The 26,524-nt window shown below is 37.8% G+C and overlaps 1 long non-coding RNA gene across 3 annotated transcripts in view; it reads left to right on the forward strand.

The window, feature by feature from the left end:
* The first annotated feature begins 360 nt into the window (after positions 1 to 360).
* The window catches only part of LOC143857357 (uncharacterized), a 28,044-nt gene continuing 1,880 nt past the window's right edge, over positions 361 to 26,524 (forward strand). The window contains exons 1-4 of one of the 3 annotated variants that reach the window (XR_013238630.1): positions 361 to 1,042; positions 5,557 to 5,607; positions 14,492 to 14,626; positions 15,265 to 15,318. This is a non-coding gene — a long non-coding RNA (uncharacterized LOC143857357). The remainder of the gene's footprint in view (positions 1,043 to 5,556; positions 5,608 to 14,491; positions 14,627 to 15,264; positions 15,319 to 26,524) is intronic. The other 2 variants (XR_013238631.1, XR_013238629.1) reach the window with 2 other exon arrangements.

The following is a 26,524-nucleotide window of genomic DNA, read 5'->3' on the forward strand; positions in this document are numbered from 1 at the left end:
CATCTCTTGGAGAATTCACGTTGGTGAAAGGAGATATTTTCCAGCTCTCAATTTTTTCCATTTTTTCCATAGAAAATATTCAGTGATTTGAGGAAGTTTAGAGGTATGCTTTAGTAGTGCAGAATTCTCTATTCTTGGATACGTTCGTCTTTTCTTTTGGAAAGTGAGATTTTATACCGTTTAAGCTATTTGGCGGTTCGGTTTGGGGGGTTTGACCCCCCAAACCGAACCGAACTGATATTCAAAACTGAATTTTCGGCTCGGTTTCGGTTCAATTCGGCCAATTTTATCACCCCTTACACATAAGCAATGGAAATAGGGGACAATGATTCGGTTTCGGTTCGGTTTGACCCCCAAACCTAACAGAACCAAATTTTGAATCGGTTTGTGTTAACCAAACCGAAACTGCATTTTCGGTTCTGTTTCAGTTCGGTTGCGGTCCGGATCTGCCAACTTTGCCACACATAGTTTAAGCAATTAATGAGTTTTTATATGGTTTAAGCCCTTATAGTCCCATATTTTTAAAAAAGTACTGTACAGACCATAATATAGCATGATCCAAACCGTCCATCTGATGGGCCGCAGCGTAAAAGGTTGTGCTTGAAAAATGATTTCAATAGGATGATCCCAACCCTCCGATCTAGATAAGAACTGCATATTATGGAAACCTCTATAGATCAGACAGCTAGGATCATCCTATCGAAATAATTTTGGGTGAACAGCCTATTTACGTTGTGTTCCATAACATGGACGGTTTGGATCATCCTATGATGTGGTCCGTCGAGTACTTTTTTGAAAAATAAGGGACTATAAGGGCTTACACCATTTAAAATCTCTCATTTCAAAAAAAAAAGTCCAAATACCAGGTATGAAGCTTGGTTAACTCATGACCAAAGTAATAAAATGACATAAAATAATAAATGGAAGAGATATAAGGGGCGAAGAATTATATACTATAATTGTTAAAACACGCTTTGTTTATCAGGGCGACCATCTGCATCATCTTTGCATTAAGGAGGAGAGTTCGCATTGGTGAAGGCATGTATGTTTGTTTCTCGGTACTCTTCTTTCTTAAATTATATTAAATAGAAATTTTTTAACAAAATTTATGGGATTCTCTTTCTTAAATATTAAAATTTAGTGAGTTTATGGGGAATATCTTCTTTCATAACTATTATAGTAGGGCACAACCGCTAATTGTAACATAATGAGGTATGCCTACTAACAATACAATACTTGGCTTGTCTCATTGTAAAGGTCACCCCTAATTGAGCATTCCACATGAAGACCAGTAGGAGGCCATTTGGTTTCCATCAAAATAGTATTTTCTTCTGAAAGGAAAGTAAAATGACCTCAGTTTCCCATTCCCAAGGATGTTTGGTGGTTATGCATTGTTCATTCCACTTTCCTTCAGGAAACTAATCAGGCCTCTTCATCCAAATGAGAAATACTAGAAAGAAACTCATTCTTTAATTCATAATCAAAATCGTATGTCTGATTTGCATTCTCATAAAAACATCTCAATTTTTCTCTTATAATCCCCCCAAAAAACAAGGTTTTAAATTTCGGTTTAGTAAAGCCTTTCAGCCGAAATCCCAAAATTTTTGGCCGAAATCTCAAAACCGAAATTTTCCCTTTCTAGAGAAACCGAAATTTTCGGCCGAAATTCATGAAACTAATTAAAATAATATTTTATTCAATAGAAAATTTCGTCCGAAATTACTGAAATTTCAGATAAGTATTAAATAATTAAAAAAGCTAGATTTTTGGGTGGAATTCCTTAAATTTGGGCTGAAATTTCGGTGGAAGCTAGATTTCGATCTAAATTTTGAAATTTTGAACGAAATAATATACGGTTTTGCATATATGCAATTTCGATTTTGTGGTTGACCGAAACCCGAAATTTTAGTCCCAAATTTCGGATTTAGATCGAAATTAAAAACTTTGGTACCAAGGTTTTAAATTTTGGTTTCGATGTATATTTCAGTCCTCACCGAAAGCGACGAAATTTCGGCTGAAATTTGATGAAGTCTTTCGAAATGTCTGTTTTTTGGGCCGAAATTTGATAAAGGATTTAAAATTGAATTTTTTATAGAAATTTTGACGAAATTACCAAAATTTCAGGAATTTCGGCATTTCGACAATTTCGGATTTCTCCTCTTTCGGTTTCAGTGTTAACCGAAATCAGAAATTTCGGTCGAAATTTAAAACCATGATTGCTACAAAATAGGCACATGGAAGGAGAATTTTAACGCCAAAGGTCTATACACTTGAATCACTTGATCCTTAAAGTAGAAAAAGTCATACAAAATACTATCATTTCTACCTCCTTTTGGAGCAAAAATCTCTCTACTTTTTCCTAAAATTAATCTCTATCTTTCGACCAACTTTAACTCCACATAAAACTAGACTTCGGCCATTTCTTATGTTATCCGATTAAAAAAATAAGACCTTTAATTCGGCCAATTAAAAAAAATAAAATGTGATTTATGATTCTAATTACTCTTAAAAACATCTAGAGCCTACCCTTCCTGTGAAACTTGTCATAAACATGGTTTAAAATTTCGGTTTTGGTAGTCGAAATCCTGTACAACAAATAGGGCTGCAACTCGAGCCGGGTTTTACCCGACCCGCATCGACCCGACCCGAAAATAGCCTGGGTTGGGTTCAGGTTTCATGGGTTTCGGGTCGAGCCGGGTTGAGCATTCAAAAGCCCGCATGAATCTCGGGTTGAGCCGGGTTTGAAGGGGCCCGACCCGACCCGACCCGAGTTACATAAGTTATAGTATGTATATTGTTAGTTAAAAGTTAAAAGTGAAAACCCACGCACCCATTGTTATTGCGTGTGAGTGTAATTTCTGCTTCTATGAGTTGAGTTGATTCAAGTGTTTGATTCAGCATTGTTTGATTGTAATTACAACATTGTTTGATTACAGCATTGTTTGATTCAAGTGTAATGTGAGTGTAATTACATCATTGTTTGATTCAAGTGTAATGTGAGTGTAATTTCTGCTACTATGAGTTGAGTTGCCTTGCCAAACAAGAATTTTCCTTAAAAAATTGCGTCAACGTGAAAAAACCCGAACCGACCCGACCCGACCCGAAATTTATCATGGGTAGGGCCGGGTTTGGGAATCGTGGGTTTTCCGAAAAAAAACCCGACCCGACCCGACCCGAGATATTTCTCGGGTAGGGTTGGGTTCTCCAAAACCCGAACCGCCCGACCCGAGTTGCAGCCCTAACAACAAACAGGCCTATTTTATTGAATATTAAATTTCAGCTGAAATTACCGAAATTTCGGTCAAATATTAAAATAAAAAAAAAAAACAGGTTTTTTGGTTGAAATTTAGGAAAAAAAAGAAATTCGCCTTAAATTTCAAAATTTTGGCCGAAATAAAATACCGTTTCGGATAAGTGTCATTTCAGTGTCGGTCTCTACCAAAATCCAAAATTTCGGTCCGAAATGTCGGATTTCGGTGGAAATTTAAAACCATGGTCATAAATATGAAATCGAAAAAGGTCGTCAATCTTAAGGCCACTCCAATCCTCTAATGATCTAGGGATGATCAATTGTTGAATAGTATGTTACAAGTAGTAATTCGCCGGGCTAAGTCTATCTTAATTCTTCTAAGTTTTTGACAGATTGGGATTCTTTATGTTGTTTTTTTATTTAGTTGAGTCATATCAGATTTTATCTATAGTCACACTAAAACGTAAAATAGGGAGGAGGCCAAAAAACATCCAAACCCTTGATCTCAGGCTGGCAGTAATAATGAAGTATATGTAGGGCTGGCAACGGGGCGGGTCGGGGCCGGATGTTGGGGTCCCCTACCCCTTCCCCTCTGCAGGGAATTTCCCCCCTCCCCTTCCCCTCCCCACTGCGGGGATCATGGGGAATCCCCCTCCCTTCCCCACGGGGAATATCTAATCTCCATCCCCTACCCTTCCTCGCCCCGCATCCTTCGGGAACAATCACTTTACTTTGTTAAATGTTAGGTTTAAAACTAAAGATTTGCTAGGGACAATCACTTCAGGCATGTTGCGGCTTGGCTGTTGCATGTGAGAGTAGCCACACAACCTACACAAGCTAAGATTTTGTCTTATTCATTTTATTAACCTCGGGACAAAGGTGATTTTTCTCAGATTCATTTAATTGATCAATAGTCCCTAGCAGATCCCTAATTCCCAATCCCACTTGCCAAAAAGTACTGTAGGTGCCACACCATAGGAAGATCCAAACCGTCCATTTGATGAGCACACCATACTACCATAGGCATAGGATGATCTAAACCTTCCACTTGATGAGCACATTGTAGGATGATCCAAACTGTCCATTTGATGGGCCACAACGTAAATAGGTTGTGGCCCAAAAATAATTTCCATAGGATAATCCCAACCCTCTGATCTATAGAGGAATTGCATATTATGGTACCTTCTATAGATCGGAGGGTTGCAATCATCCTATGGAAATGATCTTTGGGCTGCAATATATTTACGTTGTGGCCCAACAAATGGACGGTTTGGATATCTATGGTGTGACTTGTAAAGTACTTTTAAATTGTAGCCTATCAAATGGACGGTTTGGATCATTCTATGGCGTAGCCCATACATTACGTTTTGAAAAATAATGGACTATACGAGCGCACACCATATAAAATCTCATCACTCATCAGAGAGATGTTGCCTTTATTTGGGGGAGGGAGATTTTCAAAGGATTTAATGTTGCCTTACAGTGATGGTTCGATGGAGAGATTTTAGGGATTTCTAAGGGTAATATACTAATATAATGAGGGACAATGCCCAATGGATTATGGGTAAAAGAAAACATAAAAAGCTATTTCAGAGGCAAAACTGTACTAATGGAAATTATGAAAATTTTGGGGGAATCTTGTAGATAAGTTTCGATCTAAGGGGTTTCTAGTAGTCTTCCCAAAACAAAAAACACTTAAAAAAATACAAGAAAAAAATGGCATTAATGAGGGCGGGGCGGGGCGGGGCAGAGCCAACTCCATCCCCTTCCCCGCACCAGGGAATTTTTTAAATCCCCTTCTCCTTCTCCTTCCCGGCTCAAACCGGGGAATCCCCTCCCCAAGCAGGGCGGGGAGGGGCGGATCCCCGATTTCCCCCTGGTGAAATTGCCAGCCCTAAGTATATGAGAATGCCCCAGTCCCACTCCAAGTCCTTTCTTTATCCTTTTAGCTTTATTTCTCTATCAATGCTTTACAATAGCAATAATGCCCAACATAGAAACATATAAAGTCATCAACTAGATTTTATGCTCATTTTTACTGTAAAAATGGGTGTAAAATTTGTTTTTGCACCCATTTTATGTCGAAAGAAAAGGAGCATAAGTAAATAATGGGCTTGAAAACTTGAGATATGTGAAATCTTCCATGGAAACTGTAATTTAGCTGCACAATTTTGATGAGTTGTTTGCCCCCCTTGGGGAGAATTCTTGGCTCCGCCCCTGTATCTATCTATCTATCTATCTCTATATCATCTATGTGTGTTTGTAAAATGTTTTGGGAATAATAAAACACTCTTTATTTATTACAGTGATCAAAGTAGTGACCATTGGACAGGGAGAGTTCATGTTGGTGAAGGCAGGTATGCAGGTTTCTTTACTCTCTTTTTTCCAAAAAATATTAATTAGTAATTTAATGGGTTTGTGGGGAATCTCTTTTTGGAACTACCAAGATCAGAGTGAAGAGATGCTTAGCTAAGCTTTCGAGCTACCAGAGTGACCAGCTATTTTTCTCTTGGAGATTTCACGTCGGTGAAAGCAGGTATTTTCATGCTCTCATTTTTTTCATAGAAATTTTACAGTAATTTGAGGAAGATTAGAGGAATGCTTTAGTAGTGCAGAATCCTCAATTCTTGGATACGTTGATCTTTTCTTTTGGAAAGTGAGATTTTATACCGTTTAAGCTCTTATAGTCCCTTATTTTTCAAAAACTACTGTATGGACCACACTATAGGATGATCCAAACCGTCCATATGATGGGCCATTGCGTAAATAAGCTGCGCCCAAAAAAATCATTTCCATAGGATGATCTTAGCCATCCGAGCTGTAGAGGTTGTCTTGGAAAGTAAACAATTAATGAGTTTTTATATGGTGTAAGCCCTTATAGTCCTGTATTTTTAAAAAAGTACTGTACAAACCATAATATAGCATGATCCAAACCGTTCGTCTGATGGGCCACAATGTAAATAGGTTGTACTTAAAAAAAACAATTCTATAGGATGATCCCAACCCTCAGATTGAGAGAAGAACTGCATATTATGGAAACCTCTATAGATCAGAGGACTTGATGATGCCAAAATCTGAATACGGGCGTCGGGTGAGCGTTATTGGCGAAACCAGCAGCTTAGGTTGGTAGAGCTCCTATTCATGGGTGCCTGCGCTCATAGAAAACAACATTAGAAGGGCCCCAGAGTAGGGACTCGGGGCACCCTCCGACGCTCAAGTTAGGTATTGGTATCACATATATCTAAGCAAGACTATTGGAGATAAAAATGCTTATGGGGGGTGGGGGGGGGGGGGAAGAGTCGCCTTTACCATTGAGCAAGAGGGTGCCTTTTACAGGCTTAGAGTTCTTACACCTTATTTTGGTGTATAAGCCATGTGTCCCTGAGTATGCCATGTTTTAGCATGTTTGCCACTTGTTGGTGTGCATGCCATGTATTAGCATGTATGCCATGTGTCTAATATAAAAAGGGAGTGCCAATTTTACCCCCAACAAAGCTAGGATCATCCTATGGAAATAATTTTTGGGGAATAGCCTATTTACGTTGTGTTCTATAATATGGATGGTTGAGGTGCAACTTGGGCGGGCTCAACCAGAACCCGGCGGGTTCAACCAGGTAAAAAGTCGGGTTGGGTTGAGTTCGGGACGGGCTCGGGTTCGGGTTGAGTTTTCTCAACCCGGGTTAAGTTTTCTCAACTCGGGTTAAGTTTTCTCAACCCGGGTTAAGTTCGGGTTGGGTTCGGGTTGAGGGCTTGGGCAACCTGACCCGAGTGAACCCGACATTTTTTAATAATTTTAAATTTTTTTAAGATTAAATTCTCGGGTTGGGTTGGTGTGGACCCCGATCCGAGAGAGAGGTAGGGGGACGAGCCTCCTACGGCCTCTTGGATCATCCACGTGTGAAGGAGAGCTCTACTAAGGAACTCTCGCGAACGGATGCCACCCTCATAGCATAGCACGAGTGGCGATAAATGAATGAGATATATCTTGATCCGGAGCCAATGCTCGAAACCAAGACATACCTAAAATAAACTCAAAGTCGCCATCCATGGATAGGCCATGAAACCCCAAAAACAAATATGCTCTGTGCAACGGATAACCAGAAATATGTATGGGCTTGTGCCTGATTACGAATGGAGAAGGTCCGAAGAGCACCCCCAATTCGTCCGAGTGCAAGCACTTGGTCTCTCATGCCATTTATTATTAACCTTGAAGAGTTTTGGGCGAAAATCATGTAAAATGGGAACAATATACTCGAGCGAACGTCTACCTAAACATGCATGGCTCAGGATGGAATAATAAGCGCACACAAAATAATGAAAGAAGTGTCGCCTAATCACCACTAAGTTATGAGTGACATACCTAATTGGTGTCTAAGTTCTGGTGGACAAACACATGCATGCTACAGCTAAATGTATAAGGTCTATACAAGAAAGTATGAAAACACAACAAAACATACAATATGACTCGATACCACACACGACGTAACACAACAAATCCTAGGACTCTAAAGGATTTAACCCGAGTCCTTAGATGGTCTGATATTCATCCAAAGAAGCCTACGTATTCCCGCCTCCACAAGAATCAGAGTCACGTAGTTCTTCGCACATATTCTAAACTATGATGCGTAAGACATCTAAACCTCTATCCTGGATCCGATCTAAAAGACCAGACTAGTTATTAAAGCTTCTTGTGCGATTATTTAAATTCCAATGGATTGTGAATTTTAGGACACCCTATATGCCCTAACTAAATGCAGGTTATCCCTAAGCTAATGAAGGTGGTTCCTACAACCTATGTGTAACTAGGCAGTGTTTCTTAAGGAAAACAAAGGGTGGACTAACGCATCCTATTCTAGTCATCAGTCGGCGATGTGGATCGCCAACTGACCGGACGGAGGCGAAACAAACTCCTAACTCTAACACAAACACACAACAACCACAACAAATCAAAGACAAACTTCTAGCTCTAAAACTTTCTATCTAGAACAAACTCCTAACTCTAAAGGAAGAGCTTTTTGAAAGCAAGGTTTTAAAGTTGTTAATTCAAAAGATTTAAATTGTTATTTTCAAAAGTTTGGGTGGACTTGGGATAAAGATCCCGAGCTGCACTACGTACCTCGTGAAAGAAGATCAAGCCAACGTAGTTCAAAAAGAACTTTCTTAGTACGCTCCTAAAACTTTAATACTTTAGATGATTTTGAATTTTTCTGGTTTTCAAATGTTTTTGAATTTTAAGATATTTCAATGTTTTTTATGTTTTTAAAGTTTTCAAGTGTTTTTGAATTTTAAAATGATTACAATGTTTTCACTATTAAAGGGAACATGTAAGCACAACCACAAACTAGGGCAAAGCCCTAAATCTAAAGGGAAAATCCTGAACAAGCAATTAGCGTCTCAAATAGACGATCCACAACAAGTAAACAAATGTCCCAAGAACAGAGAAAACGATCTAAAATCCTAAGTAAGCAAAGCTCTAATAAGACTGAGTTAGTCTCTAACCAAGATGAAGTAACAACTCAATACATAAAGAGGGGTACAAATGAGTCAATGACTCTAATAACGCTACCAAGAAAGGGGAAAAAATGAGTCAAAGACTCGCTAGAAGAAAGGGCTCTAATCATGGGGCTAAGGTAAGCCTCCTAATGGGGAAACTCTCTAAATGAGACAAGGCTTGTCTCCAAATATGGACTCTATAAATGAGACAAGGTATACCTCCTATGTACAAAGGTGGACTCCAAATATCCCTATCATCACCCTTGCAAAGATAAAAAGGGACGAGGCAACCAACAGACCAAGTTGGTTTCCAACTAGTAAGAGGTACAAGTTGGGGTACAACTTGGAGAGGGTTCTAGAATGAGGCTGAGCAAGCCTCTTATAGGCTAACTACTTAAAAAACCAAGGCGGACTCCCTGAGGGGAGGCTCTAAATGAGGCTCGTCTCCAAAGGAGAACTACCTATCGAGACAGAGCGCGTCTCCTAATGGGGGCTCTAGATAACTCTTTCATTGCCCGTGCAATGGGGGAAAGATTCTATCTAAAGGTATCTAAAAGACTTGGAAAGTCTACTAAATAAAGAGGGGAGCACTACTTGGACTGAACAAGTTCCCTAAATGATGGGCTTGGGATGACTCCTTCATCGCCCAAAGGTTACTAATAGCTAGGAAAATTTCTAAAAAAAACTAAGCAAGTTTCCTAAATGAAAGGTAAAAGAGGGAAAATGCTATCATAAATATGCAAAGAAACAACAAAAGTGATACCAACAGGCTACATAATGTCATCACCAAGAAAGAACTTAATACATCCATTACAATAAGACAACATCAACACTTAAGATAACACTATTATGAAAGAGACCCTGTCATTATTATTAGGCCCTCATGCATCTGCATATTAACTTTATGAATAACACTTTAGGCAAATGATTCAATCATTCAACCTATGGAATGCAGAAGTATATAATGATGCCATCAGAATAATGCACATCCAAATTCTTTAAAAGAGTTCACACACTAAAGTTGACCCCTCAACGAAAATCATTCTCAAGTATTTCAAAGCAACCGATCACAGCAACAAAAACAATCCATATTAAACCTGGTAAACAAAAAGAAGGTAAAGAAAACTTGGAAACGATCAACTAAAATAAAGAGTGTAAGTAAATCTTATGTAAACACCAAAAGCACACCAATGCAGGCACCAAAATATGTAACAGCACAATTCCAAACATTTGCATCCATTTTAAGGAAATGCTGCTCCCACTACTTATAAGATAAACCATTAGAAGCAATAGAATCAACATTTATGAGGACTGCTACTATCACAAAGGTGTGGGGGCTGCCAATATCAAAAATGTGAGGGCCGCCATTATCAAAGTAGTGAAAGGGCTGCAAATATTAAAGTGAAATGGTGGCTGCCGTAATAAAAAAGGTGTGAGGGTTTAAAAATCAAGGGTATAAGGGCTGCCGTTATCAATAGGGATGTGAGGCTTTCAAAATCAAGGGTGTAAGGGCTGCAAAAAAATAAAATAAAATAAAAAATAATCTTTTTTTTACAATACTCACAAATGAAAATTAATCTAAGGCAAACTAATTTTGAATAAATATAAAACTAAGCCTCAAGTATTGAAACCAGGAACAAACATGTACATTACAACATCTTATTAACAGTGCTATTTACTCCATCATGCATTGCTCCGACAGAATGCCAAAAATGTTAATAATGTTGCATATTTGGGACTACCAATATTAATTCATTGTAGGAGCATGGGCTATAGAATAATGCCACTACCAAAATATGACAAAGTAAAAGCTAGTTCTGAACTGGACTAAACCATTGCTATCCCCTGCAAGGAATAAAAAAGATGGTAACAAAATGAGAACAAACTGGTACAAACAACTCCCCAACATGGCCATAGCAGCTCTGTTCTTTTTTCATGACGCGCATTAGGGACATGAGTCCAATTATTCACTTTAGATCATTGAGACTTAAACCCCAAACAGAGGATCATTCCCCAAGTTGGATAACCACATCAACTCAACTCATTCACATTGGACAAAAAAAAGTAGCTCTGCAATTGGGAAATGGCAGAAGGAGGCATTTCTCCAACTGATAAGAATGAAGTCTAGCTGTTCGGATCATATCTATGATGATCCAAACTTCTAGATTTCCAAATTATGCCGGTTATAAACAGAGGGACACCCAAACTTCTAATTAACAAGAGAATGCATCAATTAAACGCCTCAGATTACTTTGATTTGTATATAAAATCATGGATTTAAAGAAGAAGATAGGGTTACCTGAATCGAACTATAGAGATACCGTAATTCCAAAATTAGTGATGATGATCGCAAATCATGGAAGCGGTCGGATGAAATGAAGGCCAGGGATTAAGATGATAACGACGGAATTCACAGATCTGACCGGAGAAGGAATGAATTCGCAGGAGATGCTGGCGGCTGATGTTTGCAGAATTGTCAGATCTAGGGTGGAACGGAACGAATCGAACAATGATGTCCGGCGATAGAGCTGGATTGCCGATCCCTTTCTTCTCTTCTCTTTCTCTCTACTACTTTGATTTTTGTGCAAGAGATTGGATTTGCGATGACTAGAAATGGCGGCTCAAGGTATTGTCGGCCGGGGAAAATAATGCCAACGGTGATGGCCGGATCTGAGTAGTAGCAATGAGGAAACTGATCGGATTCCGGCGGAAATCGCCGGAATTAACGAGGTTTCTCAGATCTAATAGAGATGGCTGCAAGAAATAAAAGAATTGGAGGTAATGATGATGGCTGTGATGCTAGGGGTGATCGGATCTTGGGGTTAAGAAGAAGATAAAGGTCGAATTCCGGCAACAATGCTGGAATCAATGGCAATGGGGAAATGGGATAATGATGGAGGTTTTTTCTGTAATGAGATTGAAGTAGGTAAGATCAAGATAGATGGGGATGGGTGACCGGATTCCGGTGAGGCGTGGTCGGAAAGGAGGAGATGGCAGAGGAGAAGGAGGTTGGAATGGTGGTGAAATGGAGGTGTGGCTGACGAGGTGTGGAGCTCGTCGGATTTCCGGCGGAATCGCCGGAGAAGAAGACCGAAATCCCGCTCTCTCTCTCTCTCTCTCTCTTATGCGGCTGCAAAAAATGAGACTCCCCCCTGTTCGATCGATTTCTCTATCCTTTTTTATAAGATGTGATTAGGGTTCTTTCATTAGATTGATCTCACCCTTGGTTCTTTCTCTCTTAAGGGATGCGATCAACCCATTTGTCTCTTTTTAGGGTGAAATAAACACCCTTTATCTCCAAATATAGCCCCTCCCCCCGCCCTTAGTGTAGTCATCACTACTCTTTTGCACTTTCGGGTGGTCATCTCGGGTAGAATATGGGGATAATATTTGGCCCCTTTTTGCTGAGCATCTAGGTTGATATTGGCACACCTTGTTAAAATAACCCTCCTTTTACATGATAAAATAGCAAATTCAACCCTTTTCTCACTCGTATTGCCACTCACGCCCCACTCTTTTCTTAAACAAAGAAAACGGATTCCCCTCCCAACAGACCTTAATTCATTGATATAAAAAAATGAGGACTATGCTGATTTGGACACCCCCTTGCCTTGGTAAATTCACCCTCCTCATTTGGCTTCTCCTCTCTAACGAATTTGTGTATGGAAATTGGTATTGGCACACCCTCACTCTCTACTGTTTTATACACTTGGGCTTTTTCCATTTTTCTTTTAGAAATGAACTCCCACAGCCAAGAGTCCCTTTTTATATAATGGAAATGATATATTTGCTCTCTACTCTTTCCACTGGACAGCCCTCTTTTAATACATTTTCACAACCTTCTTTAGACTCCACAGGGGGATCTTGAGTGAAAAGTGGCCATGAGAAAAATGATAAAATCTGCTTCTTTTTTCATTCCATGGACAGCCCTATGTACCACTTAATTCACCTCCCATTTGGTGCATTTTATGACTACTCTTTTTGCTACAGGGAAGTGGCTGGGTAAGAGAAGGGGTCTGAAAAAAATGGAATATGCTCCCTTCTTCCCTGGACAGCAACTTCTAGTGTATTTAATACACTATAAGGGTGGTCTAAGTAAGAAAAGGGGTGAACATTTTGCTCTTGCTATTACACTAGGGATTAGTAATGGCACACCCCTGCTTCACTAATGCACTCCACTTTTTCAATTCACCATTAATTATAGCACAAACTCAGCTAGTCCTATTTGCTATTTCTCGTCCAATTCTTCTTAAACTTTGCGGGCACTCCTCTGGCACTCACTAATGAGCAAGACGGGCCAATGAAACTGGGGGTTCTCTTTACACTTGAACATGCTTCCATGAATTTTCGGGACTTGAATTTTTGAAACTCTTGCGATTAACTTCTGAATTTTTATTCGATTTCAGGGTTTGGGGTTCGGTCAAAATGGAGTGTCTACAGTCGGGTTGAACACGGGTTTGAACTTGGGTCGGATCGGGTTCGGGTTGAGCAAATGGTTGTTGGGGTCGGGTTTGGGTTAGCATCTACCCGACCCAACCCGACCCGAGTTGCACCCCTAATGGATGGTTTGGATGACACCAAACAAATGGAAAAGAGAGGAGGAAATGCAAGTGAAAACTAAGATGAAACAGCCCGCCAACCAAAGGAATCCACCCAAGGGATAATAGCAAATAACACAACAAGGAATCCTTCTTTTTCACACGCCAAAGGCTAAACTTGATTCAAATTCTCTGCAAAAGTCTCTTCTCTACAGCCCAAATAAATAATTAAGTAGGCATGGAACAACCCTCCAGCCATAGGTGCATTTCCAAAGGCTTGAACAACATTTCCTATCTTGACAGCACAAGTTCCAAGAAAGAAGGGAGAGGAAAACTAAAGTTACTTTGACTAATACTTAAGGCTATCTTACTAAACTTAATTGTGGTCTTTGGGACTTAATAAAGCGTAAATATAATATAAAAAATAACTTAAATCATATCCAAAAACGTTTGGAATAATGGGTTGGACAGTAGGCAAAAAGAAACCCAAAACTGCTGAAACTCGTATGTTGCAGGCAGCTTCAACCCTTCTAAGAAAAATAGCACTAATTCCCTCCACAGAACTCAGATTTACGAACCGTTTGTTGCATTGGAAAGTAAACTCATAGATCTTTCCAACCATGTATGGCTTACTATGTTCAAAGCTCTGAGTAAATTCAGTTTTGACCCAAAAGATGACCTAAAATCATGGACTGCAACTCTATTTTTGGACCTTTTAATTTTGGGGCCTAGGCTAGTGGGCCTAGTAGACTCGGTTTGAGGATCCATCGAGGTAGCTCCGGCGTCATTGGATCATCCTATGATGTGGTCCGTACTTTTTGGAAAAATAAGGGACTATAAGGCCTTACACCATATGAAACCTCACAATTCAAAAACAAAATGTCCAAATACCAGATATGAATCTTGGGGACATAAAAGTCTAATAGAATGACATAAAAAATAAAAAATGTAAGTGATGGAACAAACGAAGGTGTGTGTGTATCTATCTAACTCTATATCATCTATGTGTGTGTTAAAATGTGTTGGGAATAATAAAACACTCTTTATTTATTACAGTGATCAAAGTAGTGACCATCGGATAGGGAGAGTTCATGTTGGTGAAGGCAGGAGGTACGCATGTTTCTGTACTCTCTCTTTTTCCAAAAATATTAAATAGTAATTTCACTGGTAGGTTTATTGAGAATCTCAAATTTTTTTAAATATTAAATAGTAATTTAGTGGGTTTGTGAGGAATTTCTTTTTGGAACTACCAAGATCAGAGTGAAGAGATGCTTAGCTAAGCTTTGGGGCTATCAGAGTGATCAGCAATTTTCGTCTCTTGGAGAGTTCACGTTGGTGAAAGGAGGTATTTTCCTGCTCTCAATTTTTTCATAGAAATTATTCAGTGATTTGAGGAAGATTAGAGGAATGCTTTAGTAGTGCAGAATCCTCTATTCTTGGATACGTTCATCTTTTCTTTTGGAAAGTAAACAATTAATGAGTTTTTATATGGTGTAAGCCCTTATAGTCCCGTATTTTTCGAAAAGTACTGTACAGACCAAACTATAGCATGATCTAAACCGTCCATCTGATCGGCCACAATGCAAATAGGTTGGCCCAAAATATCATTTCTATAGGATGATCCCAACCCTCTGATCTAGAGAAGAACTGCATATTATGGAAACCTCTATAGATCAGAGGGCTAAGATCATCCTATGGAAATATTTTTTGGGGAACAACCTATTTACGTTGTGTTCCATAACATGGATGGTTTGGATCATCCTATGATGTGGGCCGTACAATACTTTTTGGAAAAATAAGGGACTATAAGGGCTTACACCATATGAAACATCTCAATTTAAAAACAAAACGTACAAATACCAGGTGTGAATCTTGGTTAACTTTGACCAAAGTAAAAAAAAATGACATAACATAATAAATGGAAGGGATATAAGGCGTGAGGAATTATATAATATAATTGTTAAAACACACTTTGTTTATCAGAGCTATCATCTACGTCATCTTTGCATCGAGGAGAGTTCACGTTGGTGAAGGCAGGTATGCTTGTTTCTCTATACTCTTTTTTTCTTAAATTATATTAATTTGAAATTTTGTCGATTTCCGGGCGGGATTCTCTGTTTTTCTCTTAAATATTACAAAATTTAGCGAGTTTATGGGAAATATCATCTTTCGTAACTATTAAATAGCAATTCTTTAGTAGGGCACAACCACTAATTGTAACATAATGAGGTATGCCTACTAACAATATACTCGGCTTGTCTCATTGTAAAGGGCACCCCGACTGAGCATTCTAATGAAGACCACTAGGAGTCCGTTTGGTTGCCATCAAAATAGTATTTTCTTGTGAAAGTAAAATGACCTCAGTTTCCCATTCCCAAGGATGCTTGGTGGTTATTTAATTTATCATTCTCCTTTCCTTCAGGAAACTAATCATGCCTCTTCATCAAAATGTGAAATACTAGAAAGAAATTCTCTCTTTAATTCATAATCAAAATCATATGTCTGATTTGCATTCTACATAAAAACATTTTAATTCTCTCTCTTATATTGCCCCTACAAAAAAGGCACATGGAAGGAGAATTTTAACGCCACTTTTCCACCTTTTGGAGCAAAAATCTCTCTACTTTTCCTAAAATTAATCTCCATCTTTCGGCCAACTTTAACTCCACATAAAACTAGACTTCAGCCATTTCTTATCTTATCTGATTAAAAAACTAAGTCCTTTCATCCGGCCAATTAAAGCAAAATAAAATGTGACTTATGCTTCTAATTACTCTTAAAAACATCTAGAGCTCTACCCTTCCTGTGAAACTCATTGTGATAAATATGAAATCGACAATGGTCGTCAATCTTAAGGCCACTCCAATCCTCTAACGATCTAGGGACGATCGACCACCGAATAGTATGTTAGAAGTAGTATTCATACTAGTGGGGCCGACCTAAGTCTATCTTAATTCTTCTAGAAGTTTTTTACTGAGTGGGATTCTTTAGGTTGTTTTTTTCTTTAGTTGAGTTGATATTAAATTTTTTCTATAGCTATTTGTAGACACCCCATTTTGTCAAGACATGACTAATGATAGGTTTGTTGCGATGATGAATCCTATGATGAGTCCCGAAGCTTCTCTAGGTCTTTCCCTCGATATCTCTCTCAACATTTCTCTAGGTTTTCAAGAACACAAAGTCACCCAAATAGCCAAGACACCCAATACCCAAGACCACCTACAACCAAGCCTACATCCAGAATCATCCGAGTTAACCAAAACCTTTTGAAAGAACCCTGAATTGGTCAAAAAAAGGTCCCAAGAATAAAGCTCGATAGCTCGGCACCCTCTTTTTATAGCAAACACAACATCCTGAAGATCAAATCACCAAAACAAAGGAAAAGCTCTCCCTGAAGCCATTTCTAAGAACCAGAACCACCTTTCGGTCACCATAACCACTTTTGGTAACCATAAACCACTTTGGCTACCAGGAACAACCTTCCCAGAGCAAAAAACTACTTGTCAAGCAACCAATAGAACAAAAAATCGGGAACTTGAAGCCAACTTTCCAAGGACCTGAAACCCATTTTGAGGACCCATAAAACACTTTCGGTTACCAGAAACCACTTTCTGGGAACTAGAAACTACCATCGGTTATGAAGAAATATTCCTTAGGTACGAAAGATCAAATCTTGCTACCAAGGACATTTCATTAAAAACCAAAAACCACTTACTAGCAAGCCAGAGCAATTGACCATCTTTTAGTCATAAAAAATCATAACTACCAAAAGTTACTTTTTTACTGCTTGGGACCATTTCCGACAACTGGAAATCAATTCGGGTTACCAAACAACTGTTTTGAAACTACCAAACATTCCCAAAACTTGAAATCCAGTCCTGGAAACCCGAAAACCATTCTCGATACCCCAAAACCCGACATACGCTAACAAAAACCACTTTTTAGTGGTCCCATAAGCTCCACCAAAGTCTATAAAAGGAGGCTTTCCCCTCCTTCAATTTTCATTCCTTTTCACTCCTCCACTTTTGCTCTGGCTTTCTTTCCCCCTCTTTGATATTTATACCCCTTTAACATTTACTTGTTATCTACACTCCTTTAAGCCCTTAGCACCCCTCCCTCTTTGGTATTCACACCCTTTTTCCATTTGGTTTTAGAAAACCCTAGAGAGAGAAATCTTGGGGACATTTCAGAAACTAATCCTAACCAATATATGCTGAAATCTCTTATGATATACCACCGAGCGTCGGAGTTATGCCGAATGTCATATGATTTGGAGCATCACCAACCTATAAACTAGTTATATTTATAGTTTTCTGTACTTTCCTTTACAAAACCGGTAATGGGTAGCTACAGGGTTTGGGAATCCTCCTCTCCCCTTTTCATTATTAAGGGATGCTTCCTTAATTCCGGTTCTTTGTATTCAACAATCCATTTAGAGATTGACCATGCTTCTAGGTATCTAGATCGAAGCATTATATGGTCTATCCCAATCTTTTGAGGATTGTTGTCTATTAACAACTAGATTAATGAGATTCCTTTACTGTCCATAAGTCTAATTGAAGGATGCTTCCTCAATTCCGGTTAATTGTATTCAACAATCAATAATCAATTTGATTAGAGATTGACCATGCTTTTAGGTGCCTAGAGCGAAGCGTTGTATGGTCTATCTCAAGCTTTTGAGTATTATTGTCTATGAAGAACTAGATTAAAGAGATTCCTTTACTGTCCATAAGTCTAATGAAAGGATGCTCCCTTAATTCCGGTTCTTGTATTCAACAATGAAAAAATGGGGATCTAGTAACGGATTGCCCTTTGGCATATCTAGAAGAGGCAATGGGTGTAGATGTAGAGGTTTTAGTTTGCTCCATCATTTTCTCTTGTAATAATTTTCAAAAATAAAAAATCTATGTAAGAACCTTGAGCTCTGATACCAAATCCTAATAGGCAATCTAAGAGGGGGGGGGGGGGGTGAATTAGGTTTATAAAAATTTTAGCAAACAATTAAGAATTAAAAATAACTAACCATTGTTAACTATGAATTAAAGTGCAAAGCAAAGTAAAGATGTTACCAATTAGAGGAGAGAAGGATGGAAGAAGTAGAAGAAGATGAACACCAAGAATTATAGTGGTTCGGTCCTTACATCAAAGAATGCTTGAGCCCTTGTGCGGTGGCGGCCTTACTAACTCCAAAGAAAGATGGAACACAGCGTATGTGTGTGGATAGTCATTCCACTAACCGAATCATTATCAAATACCGATTTCTATTCCAATAATTGATGATATGTTTGACATGCTTGCCGGTGCAAAGATATTTTCCAAGATTGATCTTAGAAGTGGCTACCATCAAATTCAAATCAAGCTATGTGATGAATGGAAGACCGCTTTCAAGACATGTGAAGGCTTATATGAGTGGCTTATTATGCCATTTCGTCTCTCCAACGCTCCAAGTATCTTCATGCGGGTAATTAATCAAGTCCTTCGCCCTTTCATTGGAATGCTTGTTGTTGTTTATTTTGATGACATTCTTATTTATAGTCATGATAAAAGTAAGCATGTAGATCATTTGAGGGTTGTTCTAACCACTTTAGAGGTGAAAAACTCTATGTAAACCACAAAAATTCTTTCATGACAACTAGTCTATCTTTTTTAGGCTTTGTTTTGACTTGAACATGGATTAGAGTGGATGATGAGAAGATCAAAGTTGTCCAAGAATGGTCAATTCCAAAGAGCTTGCAAGAAGTGAGGAGTTTCTATGGATTCGCCTCATTTTATCGCCGATTCATAAGAAATTTAAGCACTCTATCAACCCCTTGACGGATTGCATGAAGAAAGATCGGTTCAAGCGGACAATGGAGGCTGAAAAGAGTTTTCAACTTATAAAGAACAATTTGTCTAGTGCTCCTGTGCTTGCTTCGCCGGACTTTGAGAAGATGTTTGAGGTTGATTGTGATGCCTCTCATGTGGGCATTGGTGGAGTACTTAGCCAAGAGGGACATCCCATTGCCTTCTTTAGTGAAAAGCTCAATGAAGCAAGAAGTACTCTACTTATGATGTGGAATTTTATGCCATTGTTCAAGCACGTCGGCATTAGCGATCGTATCTTGTTCAAAGGGAGTTTATTTATTATGCCGATCATGAAGCTCTCAAGCAAATCAATAATCAAGGAAGCCTAAATCGAAGACATGCAAAGTGGATTTCTTTCTTACAAGAATATACTTTTGTAATTAAAGCACAAGAGTGGAAAGTGCAACAAGTGACGGATGCTCTTAGTAGAAGAGTAGCTCTTCTTAATTCCTTGAGTGTGCAACTTGAAGGGTTTGATGGCATTCGAGACATGTATGCTAACGATGAAGACTTTGGTGAAAATTGGATGCTTTGCAAAGAAAGGAAGCACGACGATTATCTTCTTCAAGATGATTTTTCTTTAAGGAGAGTCACTTATGCCTTCCAAAATGCTCCCTTGGAGAGTATGTTATTAAAGAGCTACATTCGGGAGGTTTGGGAGGACATTTCGGAAGAGACAAACTTTTGTGCTAGTGAAAGAGAAGTATTTTTGGCCGACAATATGCATTGTATATTCAAAGCTATCTAATAATAACAATGGCATTCGACAATATTCATTACAAACCAAGATTACTTGGAAAAACCAAATGGAATAAAATTGAACAAGAAACACTTACCAGCTGCATCTCTACTTTCAAACCATAAGATTTACCTACATTGTCCCAGCAGTCATCTAAAGCATTGGCAATAACTGCAGTTATCACCTCCGCTTGCTCCGATGGAATCTCATGTGCTTCTAATTGTTTGACCTACAAGTCAATACAAGTCCATAAACATTTTACATCAGAATCACCACAACAAATAAAAAATCGAAAAAAAAATGTAAGCCAAATACAAACATGGTGATCAAGAAATTTTACCAAAGCTAATGTGTCTACATGAAAAGATTGTCTCCAATTAGGTTTCACAAGGTGAGATATCTCCCTACGAAAAAATTGGATACCAAGATCAGAGCTAAGAGATGCTTAGCTAAGCGTTGGGGCTATCAGAGTGACCAGCTATTTTCATCTCTTTGAGAATTCACGTTGGTGAAAGCAGATATTTTCATGCTCTCAATTTTTCTTAGAAATTAGACAGTGACTTGAGGAAGATTAGAGGAATGCATTAGTAGTATAGAATCCTCTATTCTTGGATATGTTCATCTCTTTTCTTTTGGAAAGTAAACAATTCAAAAACAAATAGTCCAAATAGCACGTATGAATCTATGTTAACTTTGACCAAAGTAATAAAATGGCATAAAATAATAAATGGAAGGGATATAAGGTGTGGAGAAATATATAATATAATTATTAAAACACTCCTTGTTTATCGGTGTGACCATTGGCATCAGTGCGACCATCTGCATTATCTTTGCATCGACGACGAGAGTTCACGTTGGTGATACGTTATATGATAAAAACTGACATGAGATAGAGAAGAAACCCTAATTCAGTAAAAACAAAACCAATAGCGGATGAAACCAAACCTATTTTCCTAACAAAAATTCACATTATAAAGAAAAGTAGAAAACAAAACAGGAAAACAAAAAAATAATATTAAACTTTCTACGATAAAAAACGAACGTAAGATCAAAGAATAAACTCTAGTTCAGTAAAAAAACCCAATATCAGATGATACCAAACCTTTTTTCCTAACAAAATTTCACAGGCTCTGCTTCTTTCAACGAAACATGTGATGGGTGTTAAAAAAAGTTTGCCCCCATTTTTAAGTGGGGAAATAGCCATAAAATTCGTTTTATGCCCATTTTATGTCGAAAGAAACAGAGCCATAAGAGAGAAGGACCAAAAGAAAAATAGGCAAATAATAAAAATAACTTTCGATGACAAAATTAACATGAGATCAGAGAAGAACCCTGATTGAGTAAAAAAAAACCCAACATAAGATGAAATCTTACCTACTTTCATGATAGAACTTCACAATAGAGAAAAGGAGCAAAAGAAAAAATAGGGAAATCAAAAGAAGCTTATAATGATAAAAAACCACATTAGAAAAAAGGAAAGAAAAAAAAAGAAAACAAAGAAGCAACCAAAACCAATTTCTCCTTTACAAATCCAAATTTAGAGTAAAAAGGAAAAGAAAGGAAGCATTCAGACAAAAAAAAACTTCTCACAATCTCTCCAAGAAAAAAAAATTAACAGAAAAGGGAAAACAGGAAAAAGGAAAGGACCAATTCCTTAGTTGGAATACGAGAGAGAGAGAGAGAGAGAGAGAGAGAGAGAGAAGAAACCCTAATTAAGTAAAAAAAAGAAAAAAGATCAGAGAACCCTAACTCAGTAGAAAAAAAACAAATATAAGATCAGAGAAGAAGTCCTAGTTCAGTTAATACTAATATAGTATCAGAGAAGAAACCCTAGTTCAATAGAAACCCTAATTCGGTAAAATAAATCTAAATTTAAGATTAAGTCAAAACTATTTTTCTAACAAAAATTCACATTATAGAAAAGTACCAAAGAACATGAGTAAACCACCAAAGTAACTTTCTATGATAAAACCAGAATAAGATCAGAGAAAACAAACCCCAATTCAGGAAAAAAAACCTAGTATAAGATCAGAAAAGAGGAAAAGGAAAAGGAAAAACAAATTATGAGAACATTCAAACAAAAAAAACATCAGAGAAGAAACCTAGTTTAGTAAAAAAACCTAATTTATGATAAGAGAAGAAACCCTAATTCACTAAAAAAAATCTAATATAAGATTAAACAAAACTATTTCTAGTAAAATGATATCAGCACAACCATGTTTAATAATTGCACAAACTCGGCTTGTCTTTTCTTTTTTAATTGGCTTGTGATAGCTATTTGGGAACCATAATAACCTTGACAACTCTTTAAATACTAAACGACAAGGTTTAATGCTCATATCAAAACATAGTTGTGATGATATCATTTCCCTTCTTTTATTGGCCATATAAGTAAATTTTTGGACAATCTGGGCCATCAGATAAATTTGTTTTGCTCTATCCCATTGAAGGTGGGCCCCACCGAAAAATTGTGGAATTTCTTGTCCGTGGGCAATCTAAGGTGGGCCCACCATATCGACGGCCCTAGTTGTCTTGGTCCCACTTCTGAGAGACTATCTTACGACTAGGAAAAACAATCATTTGCTTTCTTGACAGTACTAGAAAAAAAAGCCTTATATATGATCATCTGATCAAGGTGGGTCCAATGCCAATCAGATGTGTTCAGAAAAATAAAGATCAACGGGCCAGATCACATCCATGTGGTGACGTGAGATCCAAGGAAAATTATCAAATACAATTAGTAGAATAGCTAGAAATCCGCTGTTTGGGAACGTCTGATCAGAGATCTTGATCGTTAGGATAGTGCACCCTGTTGGGTCGATGTATAGATAATGACCGTCAAACAAACTGAGAAACAAAAATGATCGACGGTTAACATCTACTAATTGGATGGCTAGGATGATTCGTGATTTTTCTAACTATTAATATCATGAGTGGGCCCGAATCAAGCTTCTAATATTTATATAATAGGGCTCTCATAGCTTCATCTTCTTCCATATTAAAATGAACAGGAGAAAATACCTTCATTACCTAAGGGCCTATCTTTGTTTTGAATTTGAGAAACAATTGTCAGTAACAAACGGATTGTTGGGCTGCAATGGGAGATGATTTTTTCACACCCTGTAGGATGATGCACCCCCTGTATCGTGAATTGTGGGCAGACTAACGTCAATTCACGTTAAAAGGGGCGCGTCATCCTAAGGAGGGGTTGAAAAAACATTGCTTGGCGGCAATTTATGTTTATTAGTTTTGGATTCACAATCGGTTCTCTAATTCCCAAACAAACAGGGACTGACTTCTAAATTAGACATTAAAGCCTCTTTGAGGGCACTATTCATTTCTCAACTATTATATTTATTATTTACAAATAATCGTATTTTAACTACAAAATCATTTATATAAAATATTATATTTTTTTGGACATATCCAAAGAGTTTCTAAGTTACTGTAGGTGAAAATGGAACACATACAAAGAGTTGTATTATACACACCTAAATTACTCAGCTGGCCCTATAACAAAAGGCCCCGTTTGCATTGCAAGAAAAATATTTCTGACGGAAAGTTCATTCTTGGGAAAATATTTCTTTGAATGATAAACATGGTTTTAAATTTTGACCGGACCGACACCGAAACGTACCATACCCGAAACAGTATTTTATTTAGTATTTTATTTCGTCGGAAATTTCAGTCAAAATTTCATTTTTCCCGAAATTTCCTTGTACTGGCCTCCTCTTACGCCCCCCGGCTTTATATTTTTGATTTAACACGTCTCTCTTTCTCTCCCTCTCTTTTTATGATTTACCCTTAGTTGCTATCCCTATCTATTCATATATGCAAGGGTAAAAGTGTCTTCTAATCTGTAGCATTGAGACTTGGACAAACTCTATCTAATATGTATCCTCTCTCTTTCTCTAATTTGTGAGATATTTTTTTACTCATCTCCATCTAATACGTCTCTCTTCCTAGTTGTCTGACTGAAGGTTATCACAGACCCTCTCTAAGCAGCTGGAGTACGCTTTTTAGAGAGCCATTTTGGTCGTCTCCTTCCGCCAGCGAAGCTCGAGAAGAGAAAACCTTGCATTTTTTTTCTTTTCCTACTAAAATCTTTAGTTAATACGTGTGCCTTTTCCCATCCCTCTCAAAGAGGCGTGCCCCCCTCTCTTTCTTTCTCTCTATGTACAAAAACATGTTTTGTAATTAATTAAATATTTTACCGAAATTTCGGCCAAAAAATTTTATTGAATAAAATAAGGTTGGTTCAAGTTATCTTTTAAATGTGGAAAAAAAAAAGAGAAAACATTTCCCTTACCAAACTTCTCTTAAAAATTAGTATCATCATGATAGGATCGGTTCAAGTTATAATTTTGAACACAAAAATCAAAATTTCAGCGAAAAGTTGCAACTTTAAGGATCATTATTTGTGGATACTGCCATACTTGTATGAAGTTCTTGTCCAATAATAGAACAGAGAATTGTCATGAGAGATTTGAACTAGTTTTGATGTAGAAAGGCAATGCGAAACAAATCTTTACTCTCTTTTTTCTAATTTTTGTCAGTTTATTTGTGTCCCATGTTTTTAGCATCATATCTTGTTATTTTCGGTTGATTTTGGTATCTTTAGAAAGGTTTTTCGATTACCTATCTAACGAGTCCAAGATCTCACGATTTGTACTTGATTTGAGCAAGTTATGAGCATCTTACGAATATGGTATAAATTAATTACGAGATTTCTATTTTAGGATTATCTTTGTCATATTTCTTACTTTTATTTCTGTTGCTTTGGATAGAAGATGGAGAATAATTGTTTGGCAAGTATTTAGGGTTGCTAATCGTAAGTTTTGACTCTATATATTGTAATGGCATGAGGAAAGAAATATATAGATTGAATATAGTTTTTTTTTTGGGACATCACTTTTGAAGAGAGCATTGGCTATTTTATGTGGGTGAAGGCCCTTCACTCCTTTCTCATGTTGTATTGGAGTTTTTCTCCAAACTGTGGCATGGGTTTTCAAACCCCATGAGTTTATTTTAGTTGCTGCGTGTGTTGATCTCAAACTTGTGTTGCCGCTCGACACTCCCTTCATCAGTTGGTATAAGAGCACAAGAGATCGCATATGCATGTACGACGGGATGAAGTTGTTGCACCTAACATCGTCCAACTTGATCTAGCCGCAGAGAACCAAGAACTCCAACAACAAGTGAAGACTTTCACACATAGCTAACATTACTTGAAGCCCGCATCCATGAAAAGACACCCATGGATCTGAGAGTGCCTTTGAGAGACCCTTTCATGGCTAGGCGCCATGTAAGGGATCGAGAAAAGATGAAAAAGAAGAAGAATAGAAGGTTAGTGCAACACCGAAAAATAAATGATTTGGAGGACGATGGCCTAAACTCGAGGTTGAGTTTTCTTCAAGCGGGGGTGAATGATGCAGAACGACAGCACTTCTTTATTTTCAAATTTTTGTCATTTTATTTCTGTCCCATGTTTTTAGCATCAAATCTTGCTTTTTTGGCTTATTTTGGTATCTTTAGAAAGGTTTTTCGATTCCCTATCTAACGAGCCCATGATCACGTGATTTGGACTTGATTTAAGCAATTTATGGGCATTTTACGGATATGGTATAGGTCAATTATGGGATTTCTATTTAAAGATTATTTTACTCATATTTCTTGCTTTTATTATTATTACTTTTGATAGAAGATAGAAAATAATTGTTAGGCAAGTATTTATGGTTGCTATTCTTAAGTTTTGACTTTCTATATATTGTAATGGCATGAGTAAATAAAGTTATAGAGTGAATAATATTTATTTTTGGGACATCTCTAGCGAAGAGAGCATTGGCTCTTTCACGTGGGTGAAGGAGCTTCGCTACTTTCAAGTGTTATTTGGAGTTTTTTCGAAACGGTGGTATCGGTTTTCAAACTCCCACGAGTTTATTTTAATTGATGCTTGTGTTAATCTCCAATTTGTGTTGCCGGTCGATGCTCTCTGCATCAGTTGGTATCAGAGCACGGGAGATCTCCGACGCATTCACGACGGCATGAAGAAGTTGTTGCACTAACATCGTACAACATGATCTAGCCGCATAGAATGAAGAAGTCCAACAACAAGTGAAGACTCTCTCACATAGTTAGCTCTACTCGAAGCCCGCATCTTTAAGAAGATACCCATGGATCTGAGAGTGCCTTCGAGAGCCCTTTTTCATGGCTAGGCATCATGTAAGGGGTCAAGAGAAGATGAAAAAAAGAAAGAAAGAATAGAAGTTTAGTGCAACGCCGAAAATTAGATTTAGAGGATGATGGCCTAAACTTGATGTCGAGTTTTCTTCAAGCGGGGTTGAATAATGCAGAACGACAATGCGAAACAAATCTTTATTCTTTATTTTCTAATTTTCATCATTTTATGTGTCCCATTTTTTTGGCGTTAAATCTTGCTATTTTGGCTTGATTTTGGTATCTTTGGAAAGGTTTTTCGATTACCTATCTAACTAGCCTAAGATCACACGATTTGGACTTTATTTGAGCAAGTTATGGGCATTTTACGAATACGGTATAGGTCAAGTATTTAGGGTTGCTATTCTTTAGTTTTGACTTTGGCATGAGGAAAGAAAGATTGAATAAATTTTATTTTTGAGACATCACTTGTGGAGAGAGCAC

The sequence above is a fragment of the Tasmannia lanceolata genome, unplaced genomic scaffold (assembly GCF_043159265.1).
Source record: "Tasmannia lanceolata isolate RefF3 unplaced genomic scaffold, GAP_Taslan_0.1 ptg000024l, whole genome shotgun sequence".
NCBI lineage: Eukaryota > Viridiplantae > Streptophyta > Magnoliopsida > Canellales > Winteraceae > Tasmannia > Tasmannia lanceolata.